Source organism: Protopterus annectens, chromosome 8.part1 (assembly GCF_019279795.1).
Source record: "Protopterus annectens isolate FY-2018-M chromosome 8.part1, PAN1.0, whole genome shotgun sequence".
NCBI lineage: Eukaryota > Metazoa > Chordata > Ceratodontiformes > Protopteridae > Protopterus > Protopterus annectens.
Window position 1 is genome coordinate 496,260,438 of NC_056742.1, and position 26,918 is coordinate 496,287,355.

Sequence of the window (26,918 nt, forward strand, 5' to 3'; positions counted from 1 at the left end):
GTGAGACTGTCACTTAAATATTTCACCATTTTTCCCTAAGAGCACAACAGGAACACACTCTATAACCTGGGACTGGAGTCTCTACTTATGTCTGCCCCTAATGTAACTTCTTATTACACCCTTCAGAGCAGTGTGTCCCAGTTTAAGACCTCTGATACACTCACACTTAATTAAATTAAATCTGACACACCCAAACACTGCTGGGAAAGCCTGATACAGATTTCCAGCTGTGTCTCTCCCCCAAAATAATATGGTAATGCTGCCATCCATCATTGTCTTCATGGCCTTTTAAAAGAGTATCCAGTTATGAAAATTAGATATTAAAACAGATAGTAGCAAATGACCGAAGCATCCAGGCTTTCAGAGTAGCTTGGGAAGTTATCAAGGCAAGTATAAGCACTCTCAATTCAATAAAAAAAGCACTGATTGACCAGCCACAATATAAGTTAATAAAAAATATTTATTAATGAACAAAATGATTAAAAAATATAAAACAGTAATTTCCAATAAACAAATATAACTTATTCACCAGGAAAATGAAATCAATACTGTAGGATAGAAATCCAACATTCAGAAAAACTCTAACTGATCTAATTGATTAGTTATAATTTCCTATCTGACTAAAGAACACTGTCCCTGATCTAAACTAAATTATTACAATAGAACAAATGCAGGCTTAAAGTTCTTGGATAGTCCTTTTTGGGGATACACTGCACAGTACATATGTGAAGTACTCACAATTAGCTGTCAACTGACAGCTAACAACTGACTTCTGTAACAGACTTTAGCAGGCTCTTTTATTGACTAGCCTGTCACAACTGTTCCAGTTCTAATTTTCATTTCATATTTTGAAAATTACCCACCAGCCCTTTATTAAAGTTCCCTCCTGTCTTTCAGCTTCTGACAGTAACACATAGCAACTTTCAACATTCTGATGACATCATCTGCAGATCAGCTGAGTCTGAGACAGTTTGCCTTTAGAATATTTTTTCACAAACATGCGCAATTAAAAATGTAAAAGGACACTCTTCAAGTCTTTAAAACATTCTGTACAAACAAATAAATCAACATGTAAGAACCTATTTACAATACCATAGCTAGTCATGCTGGCATACAGTACACAGGTCAGTTTGAAATTATGTACAAGAACTCAGCTAGACATGCTAGCACAAATAACAGTGTCTAATTTCTTCACAGTTTGTATAGGCCAGAGATCTCTAGAGTGTATAATTGTGACCTGTGTCAACCAGAGCGATCCAGAGTGTATAATTGTGACCTTTATATCTACAAATATTCGTAGTGTATAACCATGACCTATATAATTTAGGAGTCTCCAGAGGATGTAACTGAAGTCTCCACTAATTGTAATTCTGATCCTTATAAGTCCTGTATCACCAGAGGCTATAATTATGTCCACATAATTCATGAGTTTGTAGAGTTGTAGCTGTTTGCTGTAGAGTTCTGAAGACTGTGATTGTGACTTCTCTGTAGTTCAGGAGTCCACAGAGTCGGTTATATTCTTGGGATCATCAGAGGCCGTGACTCTGACCCCATATGATTTAGAAACAGATGGAGGTCATGAATGTGAGCCTTCAATTTTATTTTGCTAATAACATGATTTACATTGCGTACAACAAGATAAAGAATTCCCATTGCTTTATTATACCATGCATGTAGATTAGTTTTTGTAGCTCCTGTAATCTTTCTGAATGTGGGCTCTTTACGATTTCTGTGAAATGATTCAACTGGCAAAAATACACCAACAATATTTGCAAATGGTATAATTCTTTTGAAAATAGAGATCCAGTCTATCTGGTGAGATCTGAATGCCATTTTGCTTTTACTTGACTATAGAACATTTGCAGGCTGTTTGGGAAGGGTGATTACTCAAACTTTAAAGTTTTTTCCCCTTATGTTTTTCTTACAGCCTGTTCCTCATCAGGTGATGAGTTATTAGTTACTAGAGCAAAACATTTTATCCGGGATCTTTTCCAGGTAAGAATTAAAGGCATAATTTTAATAAATATAACATATTAATATATACTGTACTATGTTATGCTAAAAAGAGTTTGAGTTTCAACAAAGTTGTTACTTGGAGTACGTGCATCTTTATAGGGTTGCAGTTCAAAAGGTTAAATCCTCTTTTACATCCACAAAAACTTTTCAACCAAATAAGAAAGGCTGCACAAATGAGTGAATTCTTATTTGTATGACTCACATGTGATTGAAATTACTTTTATATAGTGTAGGTAAGCAGGAGTGTGCAGGAAAATTAATCTTTAAATGAAAAGGTGGTGGCTGTGAAGATGCACAAGACGGTGTTATAGCAGTTGTAAACATACAAGTGTTTGCGGGTTAGTGTTGGAGGAAGCATTTGGTAAGGGAACAGAGTCAGTGCTGTGCATGTTATGTGTTCTCTGTATTGTGTGTCCTTTTGTTTTGTGTAGTAGTAATGTCAGGAGTGAGGGTTTTAGTAACATAGTGTGTAGGGTTAGGGTCAGGGATAAGGATAACATACATGAGTAATGTGGTGCAGGGGGTCCACTGTACTACCTTGCTTGTGTGTGCTAACCTTAAACTCACCCCTGCCCCTAACTCTAACCCTACACATTACGTTACTAAAAACCCTTTCTCAAACAGTACCACTACCAAAACAGCATCTGATCTTGGTTTTATAGCCGGGGTTTACTGATACAGACTTTTTAGTGGGAAAGAAATTTGCAAATGTTTTGTGATTCACTTTTATTAGTCATTCAGTGTTTTATACACACACACACACACACATATACACATACACACACACATATATATTATTTAGCTATATACAGGTATGCTTGGATATGTTTTTAATGGTATCCAGATCTACCTGTTATTAATCAAACATTTGCATTTGTTAACTTCTGTCAGTCTAGCCTTCATCTTTTCACTAAAAGTATTTAAAGTATTTATTTGTCTATATTCCTTCCTTATATTCTGAAGTAGGCTGTTCCAAGAAGTTGGTGCTATTTTAGTGAGGGCTGTTTTCATGCGTTCATTGGTTCATAGCTGAATACTAAGATAATTACCCTGAAGGAACATTTTAAGCATAGCCAGTAACCCAAAGTCAGAATCAAATACTGTACCCTGTGTCGAGGAGGTGAAAATCTTAACCATAAAGTGAACCCCCCCCCCCATATTTACTCATATAAAGCATAAAAGGTGTCTGAGCAGGGGTGTACCTTCTTGTTTCCTTAGTTATAAGTACAGCTACTGAGCAGAACTCTGTTCCTCAACAGTGGGGCAGTAACTTTCATGCAGTACCTTAAATGTTGAAATGTTTAGAAGACAAGCGGCGACCAGTAACAATTCCGATCACTTTTGAGTAACACAGTGATGTTCTGTGTTGTCATGCAGATTGATAAACATGCATATTGTTTCCAGTTGCCTGTTTTAGCTTTGTGTTGTTTGGGGGAGGAGACAAATAACAAGTAATCCATAATCAAGTCTGAGTGGTAGAAGTTCTATATTTGTAGCTCCTCTGTCCTCCGTGGTAAGATGAAGGAACATTTTGTACAACACCTTTAATGGTTTTAACTCTTTGTCTGCTTTGGTTTTATGTATAAAATGTAAAATATTCATCAAGAAGTTTTCCCAGGTGTCTGATGCTTGCTTTGGGACAGAGATGTTCCACATGGGCCCCTGATAATTATATTCTTAGTCTTAGTTAATCTCTTTGGGGACCCAGACATCTTTACCGCTGTCTTGTTTGTGTTTATAGTTAGCATATTTTTTGCTGACTATTTCCATTTTGATATGCAATCTTCCTGGAATAAATTAGCAAGGCCATTTTCTGACTTTTGAAGTTATGACTGTCTTGTGCATTAAAACACACCTTATACAAGACAGATCCCAAATGAGATCATTTAAAAACATGAAAAATAATAGTGGCACAAGCACAGATCCCTGATGGACACCCTTCAGAGTTATGCTACTGTTGGACCAGACTTTGTGGCTACAAACCTGGAGATTCTGTTAGATAGTTTGCAAGTAGTTGTATGATTTCAGAGAAGAAGTCACATGTAGTTAGCTGTTGGAAAAGTGTGATATCATGTACAACAGTCAAAAGCTCTTTTCAAATCCATAAATGTTGCACTTGTCAGTTTTCATCCATCCATTTGCTTATGTATTTCATCAGTTAATATGTAAATTGCTGTGAATGTGGTGTAACTGGGTAGAATACATGATGCCTATTTGGTTGTATATTCTTGGAGATACTTCAGAATTTGTATGTAAATAATTTTTCCAATATTTTGAGAAGTGGACATATGTTTGTGATTGAATGGAAGTCATTTGCAATGTTTGGGTTACAAACTTTAGCTATTAGTTTGATCAGTGTGTGTTTAAAGCTGCAAGGGATGATTTGTGACATGAGTAGCACATTATATGTTTGAGCTAATGGCTTATAAAGGATTCGGCTACCTGGAATTAGACTCATACAATGCATGCTATGGTGATCAGAATCATAGGAGGCATTTCATTTCCCAAGCAGTTCTTTGACTTTAGATTTTTGAATGATTCTGAAATAGAAGGAAGGTTAGTTTATATTATGTAGAGGGGTAGCATCAGTAGTCTAATTTCTACTAGTACCTTATTGTTTGTGATTATACTGGAATTTTTCACACTACAGTGTGCAATTACTTGGAGAAAAGTAATTGCTTGCAGGCTAATATATTGCTAGGAGCAGTACAGGTCCAAACAGTGTTAGTTACAATGGAGAGAGCTGTGATGTTAGGCAGTAAAATGTGCAACAAACCACAGTGGATGCATCAGCAGTAATGAAACAGGGAGACGCTAGGATCATCCACAGTGGAAACTCTTAGGATAATAGTATAGCATCCAAAAAGGAAGGAAACCATTTCTGATGAAGGATTCCACTCTTATGAAGGTATAAACCAAAGAGGAAGGGGACAGGAAGTGTTCTCATGACTAAGAAAGACAATAAACAAATTTCTGATACTGAAGGAGCAGACCGGTGCAGAAAGGTTATCTGATTTAGAGGTCTCTGTATTACAGAGGGTCCTATCTTTCATTCCCACTCAGAAGACTGAAGTAAGTGACACTATTAGAGATTTGAGACTTTTTGTTAGAGGTGTTATGCTAAAGACTACTTTTCCTGAGAATACCAATGTAAATGTTTTCAGGAAGCCAAGCGTGTTCATGCCAGTTTGGCATCCACTTTTGGAAACCTTTTGTTGAACCTGTGAGAATGATTTACATACAAGTCTAAATGGAGCTAGACAGGATAAATGATTTTGTAACCTTACTAGGGATAAACAAGAAGAACTGACTGCTTTACAGAATGACTCTTTGATTATTCTACTGCCGGCAGATAAAGGGGGTGCAGTAGTCATGTTGGATTAATAATTTTATAAGATAGTGATCAAAGAAATGTTCTGATATTTATAGCCAAATCATGAAAATGGATATTGGGTCAATTATTGGTGTGATTAATCACACTGGAATTCTCAGAATATCTTACTATTGAGTTCCCCCTGATACCCATTTTTCAGTGGTTATCTAAGATTCATAAGGATTTGTTTAGACCACCCCTCCGACCCATAGTGATGAGTAAAGGATGGCTTATTGAGCCTTTTTCTATATTTGAGAATCAACATAGGCCTGTATTAGACAAGTCTGTGACTGTTTTGAGAGACACTAAGCATTTTTATAAGATCTTCATAAGTATACCAATGAGAATTTTGTACTGGAGCATTGCTATATGGTAAATTTGGACATTGTCTCTCTGTTTATAGTCATTCCCAGTTTAAAGGGAATAGAATCAGTTAGGCTGCATTTAACATCCAGTAGTCAATTTGTCAACAAACATATTGATTTGTCTGTTTTTGGAACTTATTTTAGAAAACAGTGTGTTGACATTTGAATGGTGTTATTATTTGCAGAAGTTTGGCATAGCTATGGGCACTTCTTGTGCTAATAGTTATACAAATATGGTCCTAGCCCAATGGGAATACAGTAATGTGTTGAATGCTGAGCAGTTTTCATCATATATTAAATTTTATAAGAGGTTTATGGATGACATATATATATATATATGCTGTGGATGGACCTTAAGTTCCCTATAAGAATTCATCAGATATTTGCATGATACCATGAATTACCTAAAATTTACTTTTCAATACTCCATGAACTCAGTGGAGTTCCTGGATTTTAAGGTTAGTAGGAAAGTTGATTTGACATTCAAAACTGGCTTTTTAGGAAACTCTGTCATAGGAATGGGTTGCTATCTAAAGACAGCATGCACCCAGGGTACATCTATAGAAACATTTTAAAAGGAATACGGTATGAGATTCTCAAGATTAAACAACAATGGTGCTAGTTTTCTGATGATTTAACTTGAATTTTTGTAGAGGGGTTATAAAAAGAGATCAATGAAATGTTGAAGGGTTGAGATCCGGATGGGCTAGACCTCATTCTTCTATCCCTGCAGAGAGAGAAGATAGAGTTGATATGGTCAATAAATGACCGGTTTCTGTCCCCCTGGTTTATACCAGCAATGTTGAGAAAGTTTGTGGGATTGTAAGAAAGAATTGGCCTATTTTATTAACCGATGATAAAATTAAATAGCTGGTGAGAGATACACCCCATTTCCGGTTTAAGAATAAGAAGTCTTTGAAAAGACTTTTATGTTCTACACAGCATAATGTCAATAGTATTAGGTCTGTGGAGGCTATAGATACTCTCCCTTGTTTAAGCTGCAGGTATTGCAGCTATTTTGATGACAATGGTTTCTTTTTACATCCAGAAACTGGTTTTAGGCATGATTTAAGGTTGATGCCGATTGTAATATGAGAGCTCTAGATTATTTGGCATTATGCAATCATTGTAGGTCCTTGTATTTAAGGAAAGTAAATTGCTTGCTCAAGGAGCAGATTAGGGAACATCTGTATAGCATTTACATCAGCGATGAGAGAAATGCGTTGGTGAGGCATATTATGGATAAGGATTGGGATCATAGTTTTAAGTTTATGGTCATCAAGATGTTGTTTCCTGACATACAGATGGGAGAGTCTGTGAATAAGACTGAGAAGAGAAAGCTTTAAAACCTATATTAAAATCTAGGAGTCTGTTCAGATGATCTTGGTTTAGATTTTTATGAATTAGTTTAGTGACAACATCAATCTGTGATCACGTGATTTTCTATCTTTTGTTTTTTTTATGAATGGAGGTTTGAGATGGGAAGTTTGATGACATTTTATTTTTTACATGCATGTTTTTAAATGGTTCTTGGTCTGATGAAGCTCCGTTAAGAGGGCATGAAAGAACTTGCCATTTGTTTTTTTATATTATACTTTATATTAAACATTTACTCTTGGCTGTGCCTCACTTCCAGGTTTATTTGTTTCAATTTTACTTTTTGCACTTGGGAAATCATTAGTCTCTGTGGAAGACTTCTTTTTGTATATAAAGTACTTTGTAACATTATGTTCTAAATCTACCAATGCATTGTTGTATGTTCTTTTATATTTTGTGTTTCTGTATTTTTCTCACATATATCGCCACTGTAAAAACGTTTTTATATTTTTCCTTGAATATCATTCCCCATTCAGACCAGTTTTTATAAAGTGTTCCCGTAGGAATATGATCTTTCCATAACTGTATTACTAATCGCTTTCCTTCTTCAGTCCATGCTGTCTCATTTGTTTTTTTTCATTCTTTTACCTATTTGTAAATTTATCCTTCTTTATTCATTTACCTATTTTTATATATATCTTGTTTTCTTTTATTACTAGCCATATCACAAGATCAGAAAGTCCTCTTTCAACTACCTCCTCTTTTCATATAAGTAAACCTTCTGATACTATAAAATAATCTACTTTGGTTCTGCATATACCCCTTTTGTAAGCCCATAAATTTTTGTCCCAAAGTTTTTACTTACCACATTTTATAACTTTTAACACTTTTCTTATATATTTCTTTCTTTTTATACTTGCCTCTTAAATCACAGTTAAAGTCTCCTGTTATTATAATATTCATATTTATCACTACATAGTCTAAAATCTGATGAAATAATTTCCCTTTCTTTACAGTTAGTGTTAACATATAATGTTATAATTCTATATTCTTGTTCTTTCCATTTTAAATCTACAATGTTTAATCTTCCCATTTTTGTTAAAGTTACATCTACTATGTCTTTACTGAGTTTCTATAGAATAGACTATTCAAGAACATCTCTCATTTCCCAAAGTCCTAATTATCTTTCCTGGCAACAGTTTTTCTGTTCATAATCTTTCTTCTTTTGTTAAAACTCGTGTCTTCTGATATAATTATATCTACATCACATGTATTACATTCCTGTTTGTATTACTGCATTCTTAGTACTATTCACATTTCCAGAAAGCGCTCTAAACATTTCCATTTTCCTTAGATTCATGGTTTTATAAGTTCATAGGTAATTACTAGGGCAGCTTTCTTAATAGGAATTCTAAGCCTAATCAGTTTCCTTTGTACAGGTGACAAGCACTGTGCCTTGTGTCTGTGAGTCAAACACCTTGACCATTACGCCAAGCCTCGGTCTTTAGCTGTCTATATTCTTTTTCATCCATTCCCTTTCTTTTTTCTTTTATATTTATCCCTTTAAATTTTCTTTTTCTGTCTGTTACCCTTTTACCAACAGAATTCTTTTTCCTTTCACTACCTCCCAATTTGTCTTCTTCATCACTTCTTCCTGAACCTTCTTTTATGTCCTCCTTATTATTTTTCTCATCTAATTTTTCTTCTTTTTCTACTTCTAAATGTTCTTTTCTTTCTTCATTCTGTTCTTTTTATTTTGTTTCCTTTTCTGTTATTTTCTTTTTTTTTTGTAATCTATCCATAAATGTCCAACTTTGTTACATTTGTAACATTTCGATTCACATTTTTTGCATCATGTCCCATTTCCCCACAAATGTAACCTTTTCTTTTTTCATGGTTACTTATCAAAAGTCCTTCTTTTTTCCAAAAAAAAAATGTTTTCGGCTGTCCCCAGTATTTTACAACCCTTCTACTCCCCTCCACATTTATCATGCTTTGGATATGTATAATTTATTTCTCTTTGTATGTTTAACACAATATTACAATCACAGTCACCAGTCCAGAAACCCCTTTTGTCAAACTTTTGCAATGTCCAGTACTACTTTATATAAAGCTTTCAAGTGTTCTTTCAAAGTCTCTTTCTACGTCTGTTACATAAATCTTCTTTTTTGTTTCCCTGTTAAATGCTTTTATCACATTAAGATTCCATGGGTTACAGTCTTTCTTTTTTCATATTCTCTAAGAAAATTTTCTATCGGAAAAAAAACAGTCTCAAATATAATGTCACAAAATGTCTCTTTGTTAATAAGAATAAATGGTCTTACCTCATGTGCTTTTATACCCAAACAAGCTATTAAATTGTCCACACTTCATACCTGTCTATGTCTTTGTCTTCTTTACGTTGAATCCTTACCACGTACTTCCATTTTTTTTCATTTTCTTCTGCTTTCTTATTTGCTACTCCACTTTTGCTTTCTTTTATTTTCTCTGCATATGTTTTCTATCTCACCACTATCCTTCAGGATTGTCTCTGCATCCTGCTTTTGCATTTTCTCCATAATGTCCCCCCAGGAAACATCTCCTTCATTTTCAGGCTCACACTGCTCCACCATTCCTTTAAGTAAATCATCCCTCAACCGTCCTGACTGGAGGGCTGTAATTATATATCCATCATTTGCTGACTCATCTCCATCAAACAGGTTTCTTTGAAACATTTCCTCAGACTCCTACACGTTTTCCAGTCTCAACATTTGCTTTCTCTTTCATTTCTTTCACTCTCCATCATCTCCTTCTCTCTCCATCTGCCTCCCTGTTTCTCCAGGACACCTCTGTGCCTAGAATGGAAAAAGGAAGTGCTTCTGCAAAATGGTTCCCACTCTCAACAATGACAGGTAGGGGATGTTCCCTGACACCCTTGCCAAATTTATTCTAGTACTATAAGTACCCCCTGTGTCTCCCCCAAAAAGAGGCCACAAACCTACTTGGACTATCCTGGTCAACAAAGTATTCACAAGTAAAATAAAAATTATAACAGAGTAAATGGAATATGATATTACTTATGGAATTTAAACTTTCTTAAGAAAATTAATAATATGAGTGTTCAGTAGAGTTTGAAGCCTGGCCGTTAATACAGTGGACTGAAATCATGAACTGATGGCAACCTGTTTCTTGTAGTCCAGGGTTTGAGTCACACAGCCTTCATTTGCCTTCTATGTGATTCTGAGTCAAGGGTTTGAGGCTGGGATGGTCTCTTGGATGGTCTCCTTGACTGCATGCCTGGTGACTACCTATGAATATAAGAGACTAAAAGACTAAACATACATTTAAGTGGAAACAAACTACTATATGATGTGGGGAGATGAAACTGAAACACATTTTTGCTGTACAATACTGACACATATTAGATGAAGAGGGTATATATTGGCTTTGAGCATTCAGATAGGGTTATTGAAAGATTGTTATATTGGTACCTTTAAATTCACATTAATAGTGGTTGTTGGGGCTTGTGGATGTCACAGCAGGTGGCATATGACTGACTGGGAAACCCGCACAGTCTTCAAAAAGTTAATGATGTGAGTGCTGAGGAGAGTGAGGCCTGATGGTTGGTGTTGTGGATTGAAACTGTCAGCTACCGAGGTCCAGTGTTTGATACCTATCCCACTCGTCTGCCTAGCGTGTGACTCTGAGTGGGTTGATTGCATAGGCAGTGCTGTGGGGCTTTTGGAAAAGTGAGACAGTCTGTTCAATAGACTGCTTGATTGTATATGTGGTAACTACATGTTGTATCTTTTGGATTTTCCCGTTTAGGGGTCACCACAGCGGAACTCTGGTCTGCTAATGATTAGCAGTAGATTTTTATGTACCGAGTTGCCAGCCCTGACGTACAATCTTCAACGAAGGTGCGCCCATTCATGAACCTATAAAATAAACATTATAAATAAACATAATAAACATTTCTTTAAAAGGATACGCCCATTCATGAACCTAAAACATAAACATTATAAATAAACATAATAAACATTTCTTTAAATGGATACGCCCATTCATGAACCTATAAAATAAACATTATAAATAAACATAATAAACATATCTTTAAATGGGTACGCCCATTCATGAACCTATAAAATAAACATTATAAATAAACATAATAAACATTTCTTTAAATGGATACACCCATTCATGAACCTATAAAATAAACATTATAAATAAACATAATAAACATATCTTTAAATGGGTACGCCCATTCATGAACCTATAAAATAAACATTATAAATAAACATAATAAACATTTCTTTAAATGGATACGCCCATTCATGAACCTATAAAATAAACATTATAAATAAACATAATAAACATTTCTTTAAAAGGATACGCCCATTCATGAACCTATAAAATAAACATTATAAATAAACATAATAAACATATCTTTAAATGGGTACGCCCATTCATGAACCTATAAAATAAACATTATAAATAAACATAATAAACATTTCTTTAAATGGGTACGCCCATTCATGAGCCTATAAAATAAACATTATAAATAAACATAATAAACATTTCTTTAAATGGATACGCCCATTCATGAACCTATAAAATAAACATTATAAATAAACATAATAAACATTTCTTTAAAAGGATACGCCCATTCATGAACCTATAAAATAAACATTATAAATAAACATAATAAACATATCTTTAAATGGGTACGCCCATTCATGAACCTATGAAATAAACATTATAAATAAACATAATAAACATTTCCTTAAATGGGTACGCCCATTCATGAACCTATAAAATAAACATTATAAATAAACATAATAAACATTTCTTTAAATGGATACGCCCATTCATGAACCTATAAAATAAACATTATAAATAAACATAATAAACATTTCTTTAAATGGGTACGCCCATTCATGAACCTATAAAATAAACATTATAAATAAACATAATAAACATTTCTTTAAATGGGTACGCCCATTCATGAACCTATAAAATAAACATTATAAATAAACATAATAAACATTTCTTTAAAAGGATACGCTCATTCATGAACCTAAAACATAAACATTATAAATAAACATAATAAACATATCTTTAAATGGGTACGCCCATTCATGAACCTATAAAATAAACATTATAAATAAACATAGTAAACATATCTTTAAATGGGTACGCCCATTCATGAACCTATAAAATAAATATTATAAATAAACATAATAAACATATCTTTAAATGGGTACGTCCATTCATGAACCTATAAAATAAACATTATAAATAAACATAATAAACATTTCTTTAAATGGATATGCCCATTCATGAACCTATAAAATAAACATTATAAATAAACATAATAAACATTTCTTTAAATGGATACGCCCATTCATGAACCTATAAAATAAACATTATAAATAAACATAATAAACATTTCTTTAAATGGGTACGCCCATTCATGAACCTATAAAATAAACATTATAAATAAACATAATAAACATTTCTTTAAATGGGTACGCCCATTCATGAACCTATAAAATAAACATTATAAATAAACATAATAAACATTTCTTTAAAAGGATACGCCCATTCATGAACCTAAAATATAAACATTATAAATAAACATAATAAACATATCTTTAAATGGGTACGTCCATTCATGAACCTATAAAATAAACATTATAAATAAACATAATAAACATTTCTTTAAATGGATATGCCCATTCATGAACCTATAAAATAAACATTATAAATAAACATAATAAACATTTCTTTAAATGGATACGCCCATTCATGAACCTATAAAATAAACATTATAAATAAACATAATAAACATTTCTTTAAATGGGTACGCCCATTCATGAACCTATAAAATAAACATTATAAATAAACATAATAAACATTTCTTTAAATGGGTACGCCCATTCATGAACCTATAAAATAAACATTATAAATAAACATAATAAACATTTCTTTAAAAGGATACGCCCATGAACCTAAAACATAAACATTATAAATAAACATAATAAACATATCTTTAAATGGGTACGCCCATTCATGAACCTATAAAATAAACATTATAAATAAACATAATAAACATATCTTTAAATGGGTACGCCCATTCATGAACCTATAAAATAAACATTATAAATAAACATAATAAACATATCTTTAAATGGGTACGTCCATTCATGAACCTATAAAATAAACATTATAAATAAACATAATAAACATTTCTTTAAATGGATACGCCCATTCATGAACCTATAAAATAAACATTATAAATAAACATAATAAACATTTCTTTAAAAGGATACGCCCATTCATAAACCTATAAAATAAACATTATAAATAAACATAATAAACATATCTTTAAATGGGTACGCCCATTCATGAACCTATAAAATAAACATTATAAATAAACATAATAAACATATCTTTAAATGGGTACGCCCATTCATGAACCTATAAAATAAACATTATAAATAAACATAATAAACATTTCTTTAAATGGATATGCCCATTCATGAACCTATAAAATAAACATTATAAATAAACATAATAAACATTTCTTTAAAAGGATACGCCCATTCATGAACCTATAAAATAAACATTATAAATAAACATAATAAACATATCTTTAAATGGGTATGCCCATTCATGAACCTATAAAATAAACATTATAAATAAACATAATAAACATTTCCTTAAATGGGTACGCCCATTCATGAACCTATAAAATAAACATTATAAATAAACATAATAAACATTTCTTTAAATGGATACACCCATTCATGAACCTAAAAAATAAACATTATAAATAAACATAATAAACATTTCTTTAAATGGATACAAGTTAAAACATGATAATAAGAATCAGACAGACTTTTTCTGGTGATTGTACTTCCAGATTTTTTTTTACAATATACTTAAAATAACCTGTATAAAATAGTTACTTGACAACACATATAGTGATCTGCATATTTAAGGTAAGGGTAACTAACATACATGGGTGAAATTGGGTAAAAGAGAATTAGAAAGGTGATTTGAATGGGATTGCTTTACAAACTAAGACCCTTACGTTCAATAGAAAGGAAATGGATTACGTATAGTTTAGTTATCTTTAACGGCGTTAACTCTTTGATGTTTGTGTCTGTGTCAAATAAAATGAACTTTAAGGTTATAGTTTTCCTTTTGTTTTCATGTAACCATTTTTCTAAGGATCTAGGTTACTGTGAAGATAACAGAATAGTAAACAAGAATGGCAATGTGTACGTCATCGATATGAGATGCCTTTGCTAAAATATGTTTCTTTAAATGTAAATGTAAATTGCTTCAACCGTAGCGATAAGATAGGTAGTTTGTTAAAAATGCATTAAACACATGGGACTTTTTATAAGAAACGTATTTATTGCAGGATCATATTAATAGATTAAATACAAAGTAATGTACAGAAATAGCAAGTTCTAGCTTTAAAAAAAGAGAGGTGGTATTGTAGTTTTAAATAGAAATTGATTGTAATGCCTAGTGTTATTGAATCATACAGTGTTGATGCTACAGGTATGATGCGTATGCTCATTACTGAATATTAAAAACGAATCTTAACCTTGGCAAATGTGCCCTGGATTCCAGGAATTTGAACAAGATACTCTAGGAAGTATGTGAAACTTTAACATCGAATATGAAGGGGGATATAATAATGATAAGAGAGTTTAACTGTATACATAAAGAAAATACTGCTAGTGCAATTAACAAACCTAGAGTTTCAGCATCAGCTAAGGTTTTAGTAAAGTCTATTGACTTACTTAATCTTTTGGATGTTTATAAGTTTTCTAAATCAAATTCTTTATTTTACTCTTACAAATTCAGTATGCAGTCAAAAATTGATAGGGTATATATTTTAAATAGCTTGGTTTCTAAAATAGAAACTGTGTACATGATAGCATGCCGTTTATTAGATCACAGTGCAATTACTTACACAGTATAGAAAAAAATTGCTTCTTTTAATAGACTGCCACTCTATATAACAATGCTAAAAGATTTTAAGGCATTGTTTCTAATAGAAATACAACAGTTCTTAGACTATGAGATTCAGTGAAAGCATATTTACATGGCAAAGTTTCTACGTGGTATTATAACAACAAAAAAATAATGAGATAAAGAGTTAAAGGACAGAAATAAAAGTAAAATACAAAATAGAGAACAAAGCCTATTATCAGAAGTGAAAAAACTGAATACAGAATTTCATTTGATCCTGCAGCATACGGTTTCCGTTAGTTTACAAAATGTTAAACTACATATTCTTATTCTCCATGTCGTAATCACAATACGGTATATCTGTGCCTGGCAGAAATATGAAATATACACATAGGGATGAAATTCTGCACTGTTTGAAAAACACATGCTGGAATTAATAAACATTCAACTCTTCTCTATGAGCAAATGTGTGTGATGAGCGGTCACTCACAGTGTGTGTAATTCAAAGAACTGACATGCACATTGTGGCCAGTTGTAATGCCATAGCCAGCCCTGCTGTATGCTGATGACTGCATAATGAACTGATGGGTACAATAATGAGGCAAAAGACATGGCAGAGTGATTCAGAACCATTCAAGTGTCACACAGCAACACTGCACCTGCCTTAGAGTCACACATGGCAGATACTCATGTTCGGGCAGTGCAAGCTACTGAATGTTAGCGATTGCCACAGCTATTATAAACTTGCAGCTGCAAGAAGCTCTTGTAATAGCTGTTATAACTGACTGTGAGTGACATCATCCTCAGAGACATCAGGTCTTCTGACTGTGCTTAACATTTTTTGCCCTCTATGACACTGACATAATGGACCAGTACCACACATCAGGCATGTCAGCCTCATCTGTAGCCCCTTCGTGTCAAGCAGTACCCTTCCCAGTAGGTACATAGGCATGTGTGCCTTTATATATACTAGCTACAGCAACACACTGGGGCCACAGTGGGGGGGGGGTATCTCAGGCATATGCCTCATGAATACTCCACCCGTTACTCTATGTATACTTCAGCACATTCATAGGTTCATAGGTGATTACTAGGATAATGGTGCAACAGCCTTTACAGGCCTAGCCAATAAAACACAGGCTATGGCAGGATTATATCTTAATTCCCCTGATATGGGATGGGGTGGTATCAGGGTAGTGAGTCCTTGGGTGTTGGAATCCTGACTCATTTTACAGACTGCCTCTGTCCATGATGGACATGTGCAGTACTCCAAGAGTGAATTTACTGTTGCCTATCCATTTATTCAATTTTTTTTAAGAGAGTGAGGTATGGGCTTTGTTTTATTAAGATGGGAAGCTTATTCCATAGACAAGGTAGCCCTTGGATATGAATCTGTCTCTGCAGCACGTTCTGTTAGAGTCACAAATAAGGTTCAGATCCATGGAACGTTTAACTCTAGTATAATGTTTCTTGTGAATATGTAACATTTTCATCAGGGCTGTATCAGAGAATGCCTTTTAGGTTAGGAATACGTCCCCTCTCAATAAATGATGTGAGATAGAGTAAAGGGATAGGGTCTTTAGTCAATCTGTATAAGACACGTGTCCCCTCTCAATAAATGATATGAGATGGAGTAAAGGGATAAGGTCTTTAGTCAGTCTAAGACACATGTCACCTCTCAATAAATGATATGAGATGGAGTAAAGGGACAGGGTCTTTAGTCAGTCTGTATAAGACACGTGTCACCTCTCAATAAATGATATGAGATGGAGTAAATGGACAGGGTCTTTAGTCAGTCTGTATAAGACGCGTGTCACCTCTCAATAAATGATATGAGATGGAGTAAAGGGACAGGGTCTTTAGTCAGTCTGTATAACACACGTCACCTCTCAATAAATTATATGAGATGGAGTAAATGGACAGGGTCTTTAGTCAGTCTGTATAAGACACGGGTCACCTCTCAATAAATGATATCAGATGGAGTAAAGGGACAGGGTCTTTAGTCAGTCTGTATAAGACAAGTGTCTTACACTTTGTATTTTTTTAGTGAGAAACCTCAGGGGCCACCCCATTTGGTATAAGTGCCTGGTTAGATGCATGCAGAAGGGAGCATTGTACACGATTATGGGCCTGATGAGGACCAAGTACAATGGCACTATGACTTCCTTTGAACTTTATGCCATGCCTTTACTTATAAGTTGAGACACACAGAAGGATTTCCTCACTACTATAGCCACCTGGTAGTCAAAGTTTAGGTTACTATCTATCTTTGTTCCAAGGTCCCTTACCACTGGGTCTACTTTTAGGGGTGTGCTATCAATATTATAATTTGCAGGGATATCTGATTTACCAAAGGGTATGATTATGCATATTTTGCATTTAGTCTCAAACCATGGTTTTGGCACCAGTTGTTTGTCATTTGTAGGCCTCTTTGTAGGATGTCACCATCATTTGGCAATTTGGTGATTGCTCTCAGCTTACAGTCATTGGTGAACATGATGATTGAGAGGCTCCCAACATTGGCCTTCACTTCAGAGAAGTATATACCAAACAGGAGGGGTCCTGATACTGAACCATGTAGGATATCACTAGTAGCAGGCTTCTTATTGGAAGTGGATTCACCTATCTGGACAACATGTCCTATCAGTGAGCCAGTTGCCTATCCATCTGACAGTGTAGGGGGTTCTACCTAACTCAGTAAGTTTATCTGTCAAAACTTTTCACCAGGTCTAGATAAGCAGTGTGTACCATTTTACCCTCATCCATGGTCCTGTTGACTTTCTCAAAGAAATCAACCAGATTGAGTTAACAAGACCTCCCTTTGACAAAGCCAAATTGGGTCTGTTCCAGTGCTTGGAGAGTTTCTGTGTCATTAATGATCAGGTCCACGATAAGTCTCTCCATGGCCTTGCAGATAAAACTGGTCAAGCTTATGGGTCTGCAGTTCCCTGGGTCAGTTGATGAGTCTCCCTTGTGCAGAGGCACAATTGCTGCAGTCCTCCTTTCCTCTGAGACAAACCCCATCCGGAGGCTGTGGTTAAATATGGTTTCTAGTGGCCCTGATAAATTCTGTTTTAAACTATTTAAGAAGCATCCTGGAATGTTGTCATGACCCATGGAGGCTGTGTTTTTGATTTTAGTGAGTGCATTCAGGACCCATGGAGGCTGTGTTTTTGGCTTTAGCGAGTGCAATAAGGACCTGTTCCCCTCGTAATTGCCGGTATTTCTTTGAGCATGCTATGAAGTGATGGGTGGGAGAAGTTTGAACTGAACTTGTCAGTGAGCAGGTTTGCTATAGTTTCACACTGGGTGTAAGTGTTGCCATTCATGATTACCTCAGCACATTGCTGAGCATTTCCTGTGAGGTTACAAACATAATTTAAAAAAAAGCTTTATGGTTATCCTTTACTTGGGAGGTTATCATTTCCTCATAGTTTGCTTTGGCAGATTTGACCAGTTCTCTAATTAGTTTGTTTAGACATGGTCTCTGTCTTTTTGCACAGGATCTTATGCAGTTTCCATACACCCCAGTGGGGAGAACAAACACAATGTGAAAATTCTATGCTATAGCCCATTTCCTTAAAGTACTGGGGGCCATAGACTGTACCTATATAGAAATAAAGGCCCGATTGGGAACTAAGAATGCAGTATTTGAACCACAAAGGGTATCATTCCAAAACTGCCAGGTGGTGTGTAGTGTACAATGTACATATACAATGTGTCTGCACAGGTGGTCTGTAGTGTACACTGTACAGCTACAATGTGTCTGCACAGGTGGTCTGTAATGTACAATGTACATCTACAATGTGTCTGCACAGGTGGTCTGTAGTGTACAATGTGCATCTACAATGTGTCTGCACAGGTGGTCTGTAGTGTACAATGTACATCTACAATGTGTCTGCACAGGTGGTCTGTAGTGTACAGTGTACATCTACAGTGTGACTGCACAGGTGGTCTGTAGTCTACAGTGTACATCTACAATGTGTCTGCACAGGTGGTCTGTAGTCTACAGTGTACATCTACAACATGTCTGCACAGATGGTCTGTAGTCTACAGTGTACATCTACAATGTGTCTGGACAGGTGGTCTGTAGTGTACAGGGTGCATCTACAATGTGTCTGCACAGGTGGTCTGTAGGGTACAATGTACATCTACAATGTGTCTGCACAGGTGGTCTGTAGTGAACAATGTATATGTACAATGTGTCTGCACAGGTGGTCTGTAGTGTACAATGTACATCTACAATGTGTCTGCACAGGTGGTCTGTAGTGTACAATGTACATCTACAATGTGTCTGCACAGGTGGTCTGTAGTGTACAATGTACATCTACAATGTGTCTGCACAGGTGGTCTGCAGTGTACAATGTACATCTACAATGTGTCTGCACAGGTGGTCTGTAGTGTACAATGTACATCTACAATGTGTCTGCACAGGTGGTCTGCAGTGTACAATGTACATCTACAATGTGTCTGCACAGGTGGTCTGTAGTGTACAATGTACATCTACAATGTGTCTGCACAGGTGGTCTGTAGTGTACAATGTACATCTACAATGTGTCCGCACAGGTGGTCTGTAGTGTAAAATGTACATCTACAATGTGTCCGCACAGGTGGTCTGTAGTGTAAAATGTACATCTACAATGTGTCTGCATAGGTGGTCTGTAGTGTACAATGTACATCTACAACGTGTCTGCACAGGTGGTCTGTAGTGTACAATGTACATCTACAATGTGTCTGCACAGGTGGTCTGTAGTGTACAATGTACATCTACAATGTGTCCGCAGGCCAGTTATGCAGATATCATAATTCTCACATATGACACACTTGTGACCTCTATCAGTGTTTTGTGAGGATTGATTATGCCCTGTAACCAATATCTATTGGAGGATGTACCAATATGACAATTATCATAACTAAACAGAATACTGTTACGGGCATTCCTTTCCACAAACCAGAAATGTCATAGAATGTGCGTCTAGGCTGTTGAAGTTACTTTTTTACTTCCTAGAAGCACCTGGTGGTACTTTGCAGTAAGATCTCACCATGAGTGCAAAAATACTTACAGCATGTGCTGTGTTAGTGTTACACAGTATTATAGTTTTGAAACAGTTACAGCAGGGTGGACGCTTGCAGGGCCAGCAGTTCTCAGTGACACATGCAATGGCAGCTGAGACAGATGAGGGGTCATAAGAGGAGCCATCAGGAGGGGATGACCATGCCATATGAAGGCGGGTGCACTACACCGTGGCACTAGCAAAGAGGCAACAGTTTGCACATAGCTTTACAACATAACTATACAAGTACTAAGCAGATTCATAGAGTAAACACAATGCATGCAGAAACACCAGCCTTTGCTTAAGGCTAGCCATGCTGTGCATCAGACATAGGCAACCCAAGTAGCAATGTATACAGGAAAAGACATAGTAATCATGATTTGCACAGGTGGGGAAGGGAGTGCAGGAGTGCATGTCTTTCACAGGAAAGTGTGTGAGTGGGACCACAGAGGTGTCTAAAAATAAAAACTGCTTTTAGAGGAGATATCACAATTGGTATGAGGGTCAGTGGAAGTGTGGCAAGTGTTGTGTGTGTGTGTGTGTGTGTGTGTGTGTGTGTGTGTGTGTGTGTGTGTGTGTGTGTGTGTGTCTGTAGGCACACAGCCTCAGCAAATGGTGCAGCAGTGGACAGATCCAGGGCATGCTGGACAGAAGGTTCAGCTTCCTGTACAAACCACTCTACATGGGAGATGGCTGTGCCAGGAATTGCATTGGCTGTCCCATGACCTTAAGGTCAGTGTGCTGCCTGAGTGTAACCAATATATGCTGGAGGATGTGCCAACATAACAATGATCTGAACCATTGGGACAGCCTCTCTTGGAGGTCGACAGATCCATAATAGTAGCAATGGATGTGTAAGCACTGCAGGAGCAGGATCTGCCTCATCTACAGTCAGGTCCACTAGCGTCCAATGTCATCAGGTTCGCATTAATCTACAGCCAGGTTAGCTATCATCCAATGTTGTCAAAGTTGATTTACTGAAAGGACATCCCCTTGCCCCTGACAAATGAGCTATAGCAGACCCTGTGTGTTCCAATTTATGGTTCATTTCTATCCCATAAGTAACACATATGATTCATTCACTACCATAAGTCAACATCCACAGGCTGGATCACCCTCACAACTTCTGCCCACGGTCTAGTAGAATTCACCTCTCCTTAAACAATAGCCCTGCACATACATTAGGTGGAAGCTACTGACACATAAACCTGAGGGGGAGATTGGTAACCATGCCTCCAGTAAGCATCCTTACCAACACCTCCTGTATGAACTTTCCCACCCACGACTGCTAGAGACAGATTCAGGTAAGTTTCTAATGAAGACCAATGCACTTCCCTGAACTATAGTGCCACCATCAACATGTCCACTCTCAGATGGCAGTGTGTCCTGCTTATGCAGAGGAATAGAGACTGTGTCCATAGTTTGAGGATGGAATGTGGGGGTCATGCTCTTTATGTCCAACAAACACTCTGCATTCACTGACTGTCAGCTGATCCCCACCATTCTCGCCAGCATAAGAGAACAATGATCCTACAACACCAGACAGGAATAGTTCTGCTGTGCTGCAAGCAGACAAAGTTTAACCTATGAACACACCAAAAGAAACCATCTCTAGAGTAAGTATGACCCAGCAACAAAACGGCCAAGCACCAAAAGAAACCATCTCTAGAGTAAGTACAACCCAGCAACAAAATGGTCAAGCACCAAAAGAAACCATCTCTAGAGTAAGTACGACCCAGCAACAAAACGGCACATGCACCAAAAAATATATATCTAGTGTAAGTACGACCCAGCAATAAAATGGCACAAGCACCAAAAGAAAACATATCTGTTGTAAGTACAACCCAGCAACAAAACGGCACAAGCACCAAAAGAAAACATCTCTAGTGTAAGTACGACCCAGCAACAAAATGGCACATGCACCAAAAAAAAACATATCTAGTGTAAGCACGACCCAGCAACAAAATGGCATATGCACCAAAAGAAAACATCTCTAGTGTAAGTATGACCCAGCGACAAAATGGCACAAGCACCAAAAGAAATATCAATTGTAAGTACAACTCAGCAACAAAACAGCACAAGCACCAAAAGAAAACATCTGTAGTGTAAGTACAACCCAGCAACAAAATGGCACATGCACCAAAAAAAAACATATCTAGTGTAAGCACAACCCAGCAACAAAATGGCACAAGCACCAAAAGAAAACATCTGTAGTGTAAGTATGACCCAGCAACAAAACCGCACAAGCACCAAAAGAAAACATATCTGTTTTAAGTACAACCCAGCAACTAAACGGCACAAGCACCAAAAGAAAACATATCTAGTGTAAGTACAAACCAGCAACAAAATGGCGCAAGTACCAAAAGAAAACATATCTAGTGTAAGTACAGCCCAGCAACAAAATGGCACAAGCACCAAAAGAAAACATATCTAGTGTAAGTACAAACCAGCAACAAAATGGCACATGCACCAAAAGAAGACATACCTATTGTATGTATGACCCAGCAAAAAATGGTACTTGCACCAAAAAATATATATCTAGTGTAAGTACAAACCAGCAACAAAATGGCACAAGTACCAAAAGAAAACATCTCTAGTGTAAGTACAAACCAGCAACAAAATGGCACAAGTACCAAATGAAAACATCTGTAGTGTAAGTACAAACCAGCAACAAAATGGCACAAGTACCAAAAGGAAACATATCTAGTGTAAGTACGGCCCAGCAACAAAATGGCACAAGCACCAAAAGAAAACATATCTAGTGTAAGTATGACACAATAACAAAATGGCACAAGCACCAAAAGAAAATATATCTAGTGTAAGTATGACCCAGCAAAAAAATGGCACATGAACTCAAAAGAAAACATATCTAGTATAAGTACGACCCAGCAACAAAACTGCACAAGTACCAAAAGAAAACATATCTAGTGTAAGTACGACCCAGCAACAAAATGGTCAAGCACCAAAAGAAAACATCTCTAGTGTAAATATGACCCAGCAACAAAAAGGTCAAGCACCAAAAGAAAACATCTCTAGTGTAAGTATGACCCAGCAACAAAACGGCACATGCACCAAAAGAAAACATCTGTAGTGTAAGTACGACCCAGAAACAAAATGGTACAAGCACCAAAAGAAAACATATCTATTGTAAGTACAACCCAGCAACAAAACGGCACAAGCACCAACAGAAAACATATCTAGTGTAAGTACGACCCAGCAAGTAAATGGCACATGCACCAAAAGAAAACTTATCTAGTGTAAGTACGACCCAGCAACAAAATGGCATATGCACCAAAAGAAAACATATCAATTTTAAGTACAACCCAGCAAGTAAATGGCACATGTACCAAAAGAAAACATATCTAGTGTAAGTATGACTCAGCAAGTAAATGGCACGTGCACCAAAAGAAAACTTATCTAGTGTAAGTACAAACCAGCAACAAAATGGCACAAGTACCAAATGAAAACATCTCTAGTGTAAGTACAAACCAGCAACAAAATGGCACAAGCACTAAAAGAAAACATATCTACTGCAACAAAACAGCACAAGCACCAACAGAAAACATATCTAGTGGTAAATGGCACATGCACCAAAAGAAAACTTATCTAGTGTAAGTACGACCCAGCAACAAAACAGCACATGCACCAAAAGAAAACATATCTATTGTATGACCCCATGAAAAAAAAAAACCAAAAAAATATATCTAGTGTAAGTACAAACCAGCAACAAAATGGCACAAGCACTAAAAGAAAACATATCTACTGCAAGTACGACCCAGCAACAAAACCGCACATGCAACTACTATCAGTATAGCTATAAACATACATGTTATTGGAGTGTAACCATGTCATACCTAGTGCAGATAGATTTTGCACATGGATGCCAGATGTACCTGTATGACACAAGTGAGACAGGTGTTTTATACTCTGTAGTGTGACTAACAGGTAAAAATAAGACAGATAGTGGTAATACTAAATACCAGGGTCATCATCAGTGGACAATCCCAGGGGCCGATCCTTCTCTGTCCCAACATATAGCATCACACTGTGGAATTCTGTTGAGGTGATACTGCTGTTAGGTGAGGCCAAGAACCCTACATCTCCATAAGGGGTAGTTCAGTAGTCAGCCCACTGCCTCTTGCCCTCTAAGGGGTGGTTAAGTACATGGCCCACCACCTGTCACCCTCTAAGGGGTGGTTCAGTAGACAGCCAACTGCCTTTCACCCTCTAAGGGCTGGTTGAGTAGACAGCCCACTGCCTGTTACCTTCCATTCCCATACCAAGGCCTTTGCTCTCTGGGGGGGGGGGTAGTATGGATCACACTGGACACTCAGTATCAGACCATGTCATAATTTAGGTGCTGACCACCCACCTGACATTGGTGACAGCTTCATGCCAGGCTCTGTCACAAAAGGTTGGATCAAGGAAGATGGAATTAGAGCTCTTACCATGGAGACAAAGGGCCTCTAGTAACATCTTATTTTCTGCCTTTGTAAACTTGGATTTGTGGGTGGATGTCAATTTCTGTACTGGTTTCTTCAATATCTCTCTGTTGGTATGGAAGACATTGGAATTAGCAGCTGTGGCTTACAAGAGTCCAGCTGCTACACTTTAGTTGGTCCTGACAGTAAAATATGTGTATCTACAAAACAATCTTGTATCTGAATGTTAGGCATGATTGCATAAACTTAACAAGCATGATTATCCTTCAGTACCACCCTGATAAAAATGATTAAACTGTAATCACATATGTCTAAGGTACATGACATTACAATGCTGTATAACACACCTTAACATTGATGTAACCCACACCAGTGTGACTGCATTTTCCTACAGCTGGTACATTTGCAATGTACCCCATCAGAGGGCTTTGGCCAATACATCTAGGTACACTGAGGAAAAACATGAGGCACAGTTTTAGGCCTTACAGTAAATACCACACAAAAACCTACCTGCTTGTACGTATAAAAAACAGCATACCTTAGTGAAGCAGATAGTGTATTATGTAGCAACAAGTGCTTGCAGTAGGAGACGTCTGTATTCGAACATTTTCATCTTCAGTAGCCATATGATGATCTGTGGCTTCAGTTGCACTTTCACCATGTAAATTTACCCCCTCTGGGAACAGTGAGTACGCTAATTTGGGCTCATATCATTATTGTTTCTGAAACCTGATAAACATCGTGCTGACTTCTACACAATGCCGTGCACACACCTGAGCACCTGCACTAAGCTCTGCACACATTGCAGGTCCACATCATAGGGGCTGGGAAATTAACATTCTCATACCTCTCAAGTGTATCTCATTATGAGTAATATTTTTCAAGTTTAGGTTTTAAAGAGCCATGGTCCTTGCAGTTCCACATTGAAAGGATCTGTCACATATTCATGTGCTGGCAATATTTTTAAAATTATATCCATGGTAAATTACACAGAATAATATCAATTGATCAACAGAACATTTTATAACAGTAATGTGACATGTTAAACTTGCTGTTACTTTCCTAATTAAGGGCGTCATTAAGCTGTTGTTAAGTGTTCCACATGTTGTCCATTGTATCAACATTTTCAGGGGTGGTGTTTGACAGTCTGTAGCGGGAACGTTGACATCAGTGGCCATGCTGTCTTTAACCAACTAATGACGGAGTTGCTGCTGAGCATTTATCCTCAGCAGCAAACAGAGGGATGGAGGCTTGGCATGTTTCACAACTTAAACTGCCATTGGAACCATAATAATAATAATAATAATAATAACAATAATAATAATAATAATAATAATAACAATAACAATAATAATAATAATAACAACAATAATAATAATGATAATAATAATAATTAATAATAATAATAACAACTAATAATAATAATAATAATAATGATAATAATAATGATAATAATAACAATAATAATTAATAATTAATGATGGTGATATAATTATGATAACAATAATAATAATAAATAATAATAGTAATACTTATAATAGTAACTAATAATGATGGTGATAATATGATGATAATGATGATAATAATTAATAATAATAGTAATACTTATTAATAATAATAATAATTAATGATGGTGATAATAATATAACAGTAATAATTAATAGCAATAGAAATACTTATTAATAATAATAATTTAATAATGATGGTGATAATATAATAATGATGATAATAATAATGATTAACAATAGTAATACTTATTTAATAATAATAACTAATAATAATGATGATGATAATAATAATTCACAGCTAGAGCGTCTTCTGCGTGGAGACATGCGTGAATGGGCGTACCTTCATTGAAGGTTTTGCATCAGGGCTGGTAACTTGGCACGTAAAAATCAATTACCAATAATTAGCAAGCCGGAGTTCCACTGCGGCGACCCCTAATCGAGAAAAGCCTAAAGACACAAACAAATAACAGTAATACTTATTAATAATTAATAATGATGGTGATAATAATATAATGATGATAATAATAATAATAATAATAGTAGTAATACTTATTAATAATAATTAATAATAATGATGGTGATAATATAATAACATAATAATAATAATAATAATACAGTGCCAGTTTTTTTATTTGCCCATCCGTTGTGCAAATGAGGTGCCCATCATTGCGTGTCATTTTGTGAATCCATAAAAACATGAGAAGTCGACTGGCACCAATTGCCTGTCATTTTTGTTCTGAGATCTTCGAGGGTGAGATAAGTATTGTTGGGGAAGGTTAGGGTAGTTGTCCTTTAGATCACAGAGCTGGTGTGAGGAGGTATCCAAGATTTTTCTGGACATTGTCCATAAGCAGTACAAGTGGATGCTCCTG

The 26,918-nt window shown here is 35.9% G+C and overlaps 1 long non-coding RNA gene across 1 annotated transcript in view; it reads left to right on the forward strand.

Annotated features, from left to right (window-relative positions):
• Nucleotides 1–1,923: 1,923 nt before the first annotated feature.
• Nucleotides 1,924–26,918, forward strand: part of LOC122810090 — a 34,893-nt gene continuing 9,898 nt past the window's right edge. The window contains exon 1 of the long non-coding RNA XR_006366056.1: nucleotides 1,924–1,995. This is a non-coding gene — a long non-coding RNA (uncharacterized LOC122810090). The remainder of the gene's footprint in view (nucleotides 1,996–26,918) is intronic.